Here is a 12,053-nt window from a genome sequence, read left to right as displayed (position 1 = left end):
GGGGGGAGTGAGCAAGGGGCTGTGTGGTGCTCAGTTGCCGACTAAGGTTAAACTACGACAGCCTTCATACCACTTCCCAATAACATTTGATATTCTAATCTGAATGTATACAGCTTTCCCCACTTTTAATTCTGTGGGTGCACTTTTATGTAGGGAGGAGCCAAAAGTCAATGGAATTAAATCCTGGGACTGTTAAGGACAAAGGGCAGGGCAATTTTTTGTGGTTTGTTTTTTTTTTATTTAATGTCACTGGCAAGTCAAGAACTGGTTCTCAAGGGTAGGTTTGGCTTCAGATGAGTCAGTATCACTTGATGTAAAAGATTTCTGAATATTTTAAATCAGCTAGCAATTGCAGTGTTACATTTAATTAGCACATATGCCCACATTAGCCCTTCAGATATATAAGAAATCATTTTGATTAAGAAAGGATTGAAAATAAATTCTGATGCAGTTTTAAAAATATATATATTACCATGGCTGTCATATTTCCCAGATGTGCTGAAAAAGGAGAGTTTCCGGTATTTTTCTTCAGTCTTACTAGCAGGTTTCCTAGATTTGCATCATACATGCACTGATTTAACAGATATACATCTAGGTGTGACTTCTTCCAAAGATGAATGGCCACCCTGTTTACTCTCCTCCTCGCAGCTAGCATTGCCCCCCAGTCAGGGTGAGCTCTACTATTACTGGGCAACAAAGCCAACCATGCTGCGAGACAGGTTCTTCAACCAGAATGTGTCTAACTAGATGATGTATTCTGTGCCAATCAGTGTCTCTGAATGATTATTGAGACACTGGACCCTTCTCTGATACAGCATCTGCGTCTGTATTTATAAAGGCTTCATCAGCTGTACCTGAGATTAGGTTCAAGTCTGCTACAGCACGTGACTTGAGCCACATGTACCCATACTGAATATATGGACAGAAACAGGTTAAAACCAGAGCCAACCCCTCTGCTCAAATTTTCTCTTCCTTGCTTGGTCCACATTCAAGAAACAGTATGAATTAAATGAATCAGCAAGGAGGCAACAGCTGGGGAGTCTGGGCTCAGTTAAAAGCTCAGATCTTGAACTAACAACAGTATAGATTCACAACAGGAGTCCTGCAGCTTATGAAATAATACATAAATTATAAGTAAATGTTCTTAGAATACCTAATATGAAATAGTGAACAAGCAATCTTTTCACAATGCTGAAAAAAAAGAGAATAGCCTGGAGTTTTAGAACCTAATGTTGATTTCCTTAGTACCTAAATTATACCTCTGCTTCTTTCTCAATCCCTGGCATTTGAACTCTCTCTGGGTAAACGACTTCCTTCCTGTGATATTATTTCAGTCATATTAAACCTAAGAGGAAAGGGAAAGGATTATCTGAGCATGCACAAACAGCACAAGAACAAGCAATAAACACAGCCAGCCGGTTGTTCTTGTGCGCCTGAAAGAATCCAAGAACTTCCAACCCATACATTCTCCTTGCTCATGGGCTGAGCACTTTGAAAGCAGGTGGCGCTAAATATTGCTGAGTATCATTATTGCCAGTATGAAGCAACTGAATCTAGAAAACTCCCATTCAATGGCAATAAAAATGGGTATCCAGGAATTAAACGACTTAACTACCTTAGATACAACCTTTTCACCATCATTTCTTCCTTGCAGAAGTGTAATACTTGGAAATGAGAAAAGTGGAAGGAAGAAAGAGGGAACAGCTGGTCACGCTGCATTGCAGCTTCGAACAGAAGAGCAGGAGACAAGAGTGTCTATACTGAAACAGGAAAAAAACACTGTGAAATGAGTCAAATTGACATATTTTGGCTGGTTTTATATTTTTAAAACTTTCTTTGACCTAATATTGAAAGTGATCTTTGCATCTTTTGCTTTCTGGTAAGCAGAATATAAAATGAACTGTTCCAAAACAAAAACATACTTGTTTTGGCATTTAGCTGCTCCTGAGGTGAAGAAGCAGTTCAGTTCTTCTGATCCCTGCTCCCATGGAGCAGTGGTGCACTGCAAGTACAAGGCAAGCAGGTCAGAGCTGCTACTTATTATTTCAATGTACAATACTTAAGGCAATCCAGTACACCTGCACTACTGTAACAGAGATAATCAACAGTGGTAGTCTTACAGAAATAACAGACACCAACAAAGTGAAAACTATTGGCTACTGGTTTTATTGCATTATCTCTCATTTTAGTTAATAAAAAGCATGATTTATGGTATTAGTTGTTGCCTCTGTGCTCTGTTTTCATTAAATATACCGTATGATGTAAGCTATTTCACAAAAGCCATTTCAATGTGTGTGCGTTTTGGAGGAGGGAGTAGAGAGAAAGGAAATCATCAGTATATGAACATGGATGTAGCCATTAGAAGTTCCAAAGCTGGCAGTTGTGCATTATTCTAAAGTGAAAAACAGAATTCATATTACAGGCTTAAATCACCTAAGCACATAACTGAATAATGAACCAAAACACACTACAGACAGTCAAAATTTTGCTTTTGAGGTTTTTTAATGCTTGTTTTTATTACATCTGTAATAACAGCCAACATATTTGGTTGTTTTCAGCCAAACAACTCTCAACAATTCCTTGGACAACTATCCTCGCTTCATAGCAATTTGATAGAGCTGAGCAGTCTGATAAAGTTTCTTCTGTTTTCATACCTGTGTGCCACACTCCTATTGACTACAAGTTTGGACCTGAAATGGAAGTCAGGGGTTAAACTCACAAAGATGCTGAGTTTCTCTTAGCGACCAAAGCTTTCCCTCTCAGTTATTTCTGTCCCTCCATCACTCCTTCTCCAAAATTCCCTTTGTAACTCACTGTTACTTCAGTGATTCTCACACCTGTCCCTCGTGCGATAGCTCTTTAAGATCTTGCTTGGAACAAGGTTTAATCAGTTGGACGTGACAGCTTGGCCCTAGCAGCTTATTCAGGAGCAATCTCTGAAACACCCTAATACATTCCTCCATGCTGCAGGATCTTGTCTCCGTTCAGCCACTGACCCCCACCCAATCTCTTCAAAAGCCCCATATCAAAAACCTACCACTTTTACACAAGAAATTTTCTTTCTCACTCACCCAGCTTTTCACCAGAACATGAATTTTATTAATATGAACACGACTTGATAATTTGCTGCCAAGTTATTTTTAGTCTAGAGTATGTTTATTATATGAATGTTTATGATTTGTATCCCATTCGCTATGCACCACATATGATGGATAGACAGAGACATGACCTTGAAAGAGGACCTGTATGGCAGTGAAGCCTATCCCCACATAATGCTGTACCTGAGGGGTATAGGCTGAATAAAAATGAGGATTAAGTAGTATCAAACAAATTGTCCACAACTAGACCTAAGTGCCAAAACACATTCTCAGACAGTTTCTTCAGACCAAAAACTCATGAGTTGGTAAGGAAGTGAGAGAGGGAAGAAATACTATGGACCAATCTAGAAGACTCGATCAAGAGTTTCTTCATGTGAAATTAAAACAGTTTTTGGTCAAGCAGGAACATATCATTTTAACCTGAACTGAAATATTTTGTTTGGGCATCTATTAAACTCATTTTAATCTTAATAAAAAATACTTTTAAAAATGCAAATTGTAAAATAAAACACTTTTTTGGTCAAGTTATTCACTAAATGTAATACAAATTTACAAGTTATTTTGTTCCAGTTTTTCCTTCACAGTTGCTGTATGCAATGACTTCACTATTCTCTGGGGAAAAAAAAGAGACCTGCCTAATGATATTCACAATCAAATCCAACTATATTAAAATCACTCAATCCAAAAACACTTGTGTGAATAACTACATGTTCCAGAGCATTAATAATGATTAAAAAAAAGAAGATATAAAGATATAGTAATGGGGAATAGGAACAACACTTTTAGCACTTTGTAGTGCTCACTAAAGTCCAATAGCAATAGTTACACTCCTGTAAAGCACCTTGGACACTAGATGAATGAAATTATTAATGGCCTCTCTGCGGGCTATGAGAGTACAGTCAGGCTATTAGATCTGCTCTCCCATTAGTGAAAATTGGCAGCTAATGAAAATATAACACTTTATATCAAATGATACTCTCCTCCGTTGTTTTCGATTTGCAAGGCTTCATAACACTTGGCAGGGTGCCACAAATCCTTCAAAGCTGAAATAATTCTGAGCTAACATTTACACGTCCATTATAAACTCTAAAGAAGTAATAAAACTTTTCACTCAAAATAGAGTAAAATGGTGAACTGCAAGATTGCAGAGTGAAACATTTCACCTAATCTAGGATTTCATTTTTCCCACAATCTCGTCAATGCAGAATATTTAGAATATAGTATCTGGCATGGCAATGCCCTCCAGCCAGAGGGATCATCGGCTTCTGCTCAGCCTTTGCTAAAGTATTCTCCAAGTAACTACAAATTGTTAATGCTGTTTCCTTTTCTGCCCATCATCATGAGCCAAAAATCTCTTACAAGGGATTTTGCTGTAATGTCTTTCAACTTTTCCCCACACACTGGGACACTCTCAGACAGTATAAACCTCAGTCCGCTAAGTTGATTCATGTGAGCTTACAAGGCCACCTAGTCTGTCTCCTTGCAGCCATGCAGCAAAGCAAAACTTTACATAAAATACTCCCAAGATACTTTAGTGTAACTTGCTTTTTAAAATTTCCATTGGTGGAGATCCTATATAAGCCTCAGGCAAACTATCACAGCGTTCAGAAGTCCTTACAATTAGGTTGTATTTCCCCACACTCAGCCTAAGTTTCCCTTGCTACAAGTTTAAAAATCTTTCCTTTCTGTACAGTTCCCGAAGGACATGAAAAGCAGTTTGCCTTCTTCATACATCTTTACAGCAGCTGCTTACATGAAAAGATTACTGCCATGTCTCCTCAGATTTCTAGAATAAACAGCTCAATTATTTCTGTCTTTTCTCAGAAAAGGTGTTTTCTATACCCCTCTTACCATCTTTCTCAATCCTCCTCAATTCTCTGAAATTCACCTGCATACGTAATCTTAACCAGCCACTTACTATGAAAACACCAGTTGTAAACCCTGTTACTCTAGCCTACGGTAAAATAATTCACACTTATTGCATTTTATCTATATGCAATTTTAATTAAAATTCAGTGGTATTTTAACAAGGAAAATATTTAGCCACTTGGCTAGTAAAAGCTAAAAATGTTTTGTAATGCAGAGAAATAAACAAATACAATACACAGTGACTGTCGCAATCTAATTTACAACAAAGAAACATTCCTAATCTAGTTTTCTGCAGAATCAGATAGATCAGTCACAGTTTCTTGCATAGCAATGACTTGTGGTCCAATGATCACAAATTTACCATTTACAAGGCAAGGGAAAAACATGAAGGGAAAACACCTTAAAATCCATGCAGTTATGAAAAGCTTATTTCAAGTGCCACATCTGATGACAACTTTGTCTCTTCTACGAAGACAATCTAATCGGATCATCTGTAAAGCAGTTATTCTGATTCAGAAACCAGTGAAGCTTTCCTTAATCATCCAAATGTAAATCCCTGATGTTCATCAGTGGATCACAACCAATACTTCAACAAGGGACACATGCATCAGCTTTAGCTTTCTCTCTCTGTCCACCAATCCTCACCAATATGGATGCAGCACTCAAATGTCCCCTGTTCAGTACCAGTACAGTGCTCATTACAGAAAAAACATTATGAGACACACTAAATACAATCCTTAATCCATTTACAGTTTCAGTGATTCTGCCAACTATTTCCAAGTAGTCACTTTTCAAAGTCACCAACAGATTGCGAGACCATAAAGATCTTGGTTTACCATGCCAGGTATGAGCGCACTCTCAGCAGTAAGACCGTACTTTTTATTAAAGTCTTTGCCATAAGAAACACAGTTGTGCAACACCTTGACTGTGCTTAGATCAAAGTATAAAAATCAATTTTTTTAAAGAAAAATTCCCCTTACAGAAACCCTGTCAGTCTTAGTGACATTCTCACTATAAAACATCCTCAATTAGGGTTTGGAGCAAATAAATACAAAGTGCCAAAGTCAGTGAGTAAATAGGATTCAACAAGAAGAGACACAAAGTCACCATTTACTCCTCAAAAATCTGGAACAGATGCTGTGGCATTTACAATAACATGCTAAAAGGCATGTATTCAGCTGCAAGCTTAGCCATGGACATTAGCTGTAAATCCCATCCTATTAACAGGACAATTAAAATTCCTGCCATTAAATCCCCTTTTTTCCCCCCGGGACTCAGGGAAGACAAATGAAATAAACTTAGTTCTATGATCTAAACGTATTGTTACAACAGTCTGTAAAACAGTTTATCTTTTGCACAGACCAAAATCTGCACAAAAAAGAAAGGTACACTTTTTCTTAACTAGCTGTTAGCAAAGTCAGTAAAATCCTACCCTAGTTTCAAAAAATAAAATAAGAAAACAATGGAAACAGAAGCTTCAGCTCAGTGGAATGCCAAGTACCAAGTGTCTCTGTTAGCTTGGTGATATTTCATAGATATTAGGACAGGCACACCGTCGTTTTGTTGCATGCTTCATATTACACTAGGTATAATAGGTATTTATGGCCTTTTGTTTTTACAGTAACCTCTCAAGGACGCAGAGCTGAGCAAAGTTAAAATTCGGGTTACTTTGTGATGTATCAACTGCATTCAGTAAGTTACAGAAGCTCCATGGCATTCTAATTCTTCCATCACTTCAAAGGTGTAACAGACTCTGCTGAGCACTGGAACAAGTCTGTTGCTTGCCACTGGAGCTTGATCTGAGAACATATGTTCTCAGATCCTAAGCACCAGAGAGGCTAAGGTCTTTTTTATAGCAGGTCTTTCCCTTAACTGTTCATTAACCCTACTCGGTGAACTAGACTTCAACCCGGGCCACAAAACTAAATCTTTCCCTCATTTCAGTATCATCTAAATTATGTTTTACAATACAGTACCCATTTTTAAACAGGTTAGTAATCAAACATGTTAATGCTCTCACTTCTTATTATCATTACTATTTGTGAAACTAACACTGACAAAGTTCCAAGCATATTCAACGTTCAATGGGTTTGGCTACTGTCCACATAACTCACGACAAAGAATTTATCAACTAAATGAACAAAGGGTGAGAAAAAGAAGTATTACTCTCCCTTTCTTGATGAGAAATTAGGGTACAGAGAAATGAAGTCCAAGACTTTTAAGATCACAAGTCAAAAATCAGGTTCCAAACAAAGTCAGAATCATGGGATACTCAAATTGAGAATGTAGGACACAAAAAGACTGAGAAGCTCATGTGGCCAAATACCTACTTCACTTTGAAACATTCAGCTATAGAGCCTAGGCTTAAAAGGTGCTTTGAAATCTTGGTCCAACTGATTTGTGTAATTTGGCAGCATTTGTGTCAGCATGAGGAAATAAATCTTAATGTCTCAGACTGGCGACTTCTTCTCAATACCGTTTTGCTTATATTACCTACAGATCTCCGACTGCTCATGATTCTCAGCTCAGTCTATCCTCCGAAAATCCAATAGATATGACAGAGAAAAGGCAGGCACAAACTGTGAGAACAGAGTAAAGCGGAACTGCAGCATTGTGGAATTGCCTCAGCTAATTGATTTTCTGCCTGTGTTAACAAGACAATACATAGTACCATTTATGAAGGCAACATATACAGAATATCCAGAAGACCACCACCCATGACAAAGAAAGCTACTTGAAAGAGCTTTTCAGCCTAAATCATTTCATGCATATTCATAACGATTAAAATCTTAATACTGTAAACTTCTAAGAAACAGAACATGCACAGAATCAGCTTTTATTTACTTAAACCAGAGTCTGAACATTGCACACATACACACACGAAAGATGTCAGCATTAGTCAATACTATACACTCACATGTGTGTAATACATACGTATGTTAGCCTGCAGATAGACATTTATTCCCAAGGGAGGCTGCTAATGAGACTATGCTGTAGGGAAGATATCCAATTACTCTGAATGACATTTATATTTTAATCACATCACACTCACTGAAGAGCTGGAGGTTTGATGAAGCAATCCTTGAAAGACTGTCTTTTTAATCAATTAGCTCTAGAAACATCAGTGATATGCTGTTGACAAGTCATTGGGCTAAATATACTACAACACATGCAAATTCTTCTATCTTCCTACCAAGATGATGATGTGGTCTTCTAAAACTTCTGAAACAGATGAGAAAGTTTTCCTTGTAGGAAATAGCAAAATACATACTGTTCTGTTTTAGGTAAGAAACGAAGACATCCCTATAGGCAATTACAGGCTCACTCTGAGCTACCACTCAATGAATTCTTTTTAGGACAGATGAAGAACATTGTTTTAAGGGCATCACTCCTGTGTAAAAATATCAGACTTGCTCACCAATCTCTTTTAAAATTGCCTTAACTGAAGAAAACCAAGTCAGTCAAAACAATTTGCTTTCATCAAGCATTCAGTAAGTGACAAATGCCACTGTCCACACAGAGCAGATGAAAGACTGGCCACATTTAACATGTTTTAGCATTAATCAGGCATCTTAAGACGCTCCAGGTCATAGGAATAAGTGCAAAATGAAGAAAACAGAGATGCAAGACCCTAATTCAATCATTCTTCAAATTAGTGTTTGATTTTTTCTATAAACAAAGTACATGCTCACAGTTATAATAAACAATAGACCGTTTCTACTTCTGAGACCTTACATGAAAAATTTCACTTTAAAAACATCCAATTCTGTATTCACAGATATTTCTTAATAAATAAAAAACTAGACAAACAAAAATATGAAGTGAGAATTGATTAAAATCAAGGTTTAATTGAAAAATATTCAAAACTGCACAATGTAGTAACAATGTAATGGTCAAATTATGGCGTGAGAATTTTCTTTGCCTAGTAAGTAGCAAACCATCTATGCTCATTAGGATCAGTTCAGCCCAGTCAAAAGGTGTAAGGCTAAATATTTTGAAAACTAAAAATGAATTTGTTAATGTTAAGGAACTGGGAAAAATTGTAGGGCAGAACAGAAATATCACTATTCTCCTTACAGTTTGTAACTTGTGGCTTGAGAGCTATTTTGCTGAAGGTACGCAAAAAACATCTATTTACCTTCCCAGTAAAGTGTGCATCAAGCATGTTTTTGACTGCAAACAGTTGTGTTTGGTTTCTGGTTTGGGTTGTTTGTTTTTTTTTTTTTTTAACTCCTGCTTCTAAATTTCAGGCAGCTGTAGTTCTTCTAATAAATCTCTCCTAACTAATCCTTCCTTCAATAGCAGTAAATCCTGAGGGCTAAAATGCCCTTCAGCACAGATCTTTGTAAATGCACAGAAGCTTGAGTTGCTTAATTTCAATACCTAAACCAGTCTTAATTGCTAAGTGAACACTTAGCAATTGCTAAGAACACAACATCTAGAACTGAGTCAGTTGTTATCATTATCCTCACTGATTGTCTGTTGAATTGGTGTCCAAACCAATACACAACCATCAAAAATGTGTATTACTTAGAATGGTGTACATTTGCATGACAGAAGAGAACTTAAATAACAAGTATACATTTTTGCCTTTGGTGGAATGACTGAAGCTGATAATTATGGCAAGTGGGGGAAAAAAGGTTGCCAGTCTTAAGTATAGAAAATATGGCTGTTGTTGCTGTAAAATACATTCAAATTGGCAATACATTCAAATTCAGCAATCATCAACATAAGTTTTCACACCTCCATTTTTATGAAATGACATTTATCACCAAGCAAAACTACAACATGGAATATGCACCTTTTTCTTTTGCATTTTATGGTACAAAATATGCCAGTATATTACTCTGAGTTATATTAATCAGTAGGTTGAAGCTAAAAAGACATCTGGGAGGCACAGATGGCTCACGATTGGCAAATAACTATGGAACCATTATCTTCAAGGTCAGATCTCTAAGGCTACAAAGGTTGGTAGTGACCCAAAGTCATCAACACCTTTTCAGAATGAACTAATTCTCTTCAGTCCAGTTCCTGGTGGACAAATATCTATGTCGCAGCTGGCATTCACAACAGAGATGATCTCAGACCTAGCCTCAACTCACTGATGTTAATGGCATTCCTTTCCAAGGAAGGTGGGAACCATACAGCCTTTTCATTCCTAGAAATAGCTTCTGCAGTAGAGCTTACATGCTACTGCCTGGATTCCAATCCCAGGGCTTCCAAATTCACCAGTAATTGTTCATACTTGAAGAGATATTTCAATGAACTCAACACTCCGTAAAAATCCTTGCCCTGGCTGCTTACAAAACCACAGAAAACACAGAAGTTCCAAAATATGAGTAACTGCCTCTTCGGAAAAACTGAGAGAAATACTGAACACTATTTCAATAGCAAAAGATTACTTTGGTGTTCAGATTATCTGAATATAAAAGCCATTCTTCTGGTCTAGCTAGAGATTATATTTTTGCAGCCATTACAAACAAAGTGCAGTGCTTCATAAAACTAAACACCAACCTGGATGTAAATTTAGAATACTACATGTTTGGTACTTTTAGATGTCAATGAATGCTCCAAATGACCTCTTACAATGCCAGAATTATTCCCCAAAATTCCAAGAAAGAAGCAGCTGAGCTATGTGAAAATACGAAAAGTGCTTGTGCAGTCATTTGCCATTTGGCATTATGGTGGCTCTATCAAAAGCATTTCCTTTAGCCACCCCTCAGTTGATTTTAGAACCACAGCATAAAGAATAGTGAAAATTACAGAATGTTTTAGAGAGGAAATGAGGACAGAAGACAAGTATAACCTAGAGATTACTACTTATAATTTACATATCATGGTAATAAGCTATATGAAGACATCTCTTACTGCATGGTGTAAGTGATGAATTACACATGCAATTGTAATGAAGGGAAAGGTTCTGATGTAGCATCAGTTTCCAGGGTTTTTGCTCACCCTGTAATTCCATATATTCCAGAAAAGAGTTCTGTTGAAAGGAACAGGTCTGCTTTCAAAGTAAGATGTGACCGAACTGAAAGGTATCAAAGGTACCTTACAGGTTTTTGAAGGTATCAAAGCTTATCCTAAAATGAAGAGGATGACACTTACCAAACACGTTGCAAATCAAAAGATTTGCATCAATATTCAAGAGAAATGAGCACTGAGGAAAAACTCAAATACCAGTAATTGGGCAAGTTATTCATTAACCATGAGAGGTTCAGAAAGGAATCGCATCAAAGCATTCCAGTATCACCAGCTGTAAGTCAGTATGACAGCTTAATAGATGCCCTATACCATTACTGCCCGCACCTGTGACCAACAGGACCCATCGTTAAGTAGACAAACAAGTAAACAGTAGCTGAATCTGGTCTAGTTTCTGTGATACTTCAGAGGGATCACAAAGATTGAGAATACTCATCTTTAAACGTTAAGCAACTGAAATGCAAACTTAAACGAAGACCGTAACTTTTCATTGTTCAAATGCATGGAGAACACAAACTGCCAGAAAGAAGAAACAGGTACAGCCCTGAAAAGAAAGGGGGAAGCCTGCCTGAAGTATACAGAGCAAAATAATACGTAACTGCTTTCTCCTAAAGAAGGCAAAAAGAGCGTTCCTGCAGCGATAGCTGCACATCTTTCAGCAACCAGATTTTCATGACTTTCCCTCCTACATACCAGGGTGCGGATTCGCATCTCAAACCCAGCTGCAATACATTCATTACATTTCACGTTCAGCCTGAGGTCCTTCCTCAGCTCCGAGCACCAGCGCTGTAGCCCTCCCGCGAAGGGTGCCTGCCCCGGAGCTCACTCACTGCGGGCTCCCACTGCTGCAAGCCAGCTATTGAGGTGCATTTACAGCCCTGGCAGATGAGACCTTACAGCAAAAGCTATAATCGTTCAAACGAAAACAGAAGCAGGGGTTTTTTTGTTTGGTTGGTTTTTGCACACTTCTCTCACAAACTGTAGTTTCTCCGACAAAAATTTCCCGCAGGTCCTCAGCAAAATCCCAGGGCAGAGAGGGCTCCCCGCTGCTCCTGCAACGACTCACACCCCGGGGAAAAATCGCTCCCGGCACAGCGGGTCCCC

General features: G+C 37.9%; 1 protein-coding gene across 1 annotated transcript in view; it reads right to left on the bottom strand.

Annotated features, from left to right (window-relative positions):
- The window catches only part of PLPP4 (phospholipid phosphatase 4), a 59,927-nt gene that overhangs the window by 46,779 nt on the left and 1,095 nt on the right, over window positions 1-12,053 (bottom strand). The window lies entirely within an intron of this gene.

The sequence above is a fragment of the Aptenodytes forsteri genome, unplaced genomic scaffold, assembly GCF_000699145.1.
Source record: "Aptenodytes forsteri isolate BGI_AS27 unplaced genomic scaffold, ASM69914v1 Scaffold15, whole genome shotgun sequence".
NCBI lineage: Eukaryota > Metazoa > Chordata > Aves > Sphenisciformes > Spheniscidae > Aptenodytes > Aptenodytes forsteri.
This window is presented reverse-complemented; position numbering and strand designations above follow the sequence as displayed.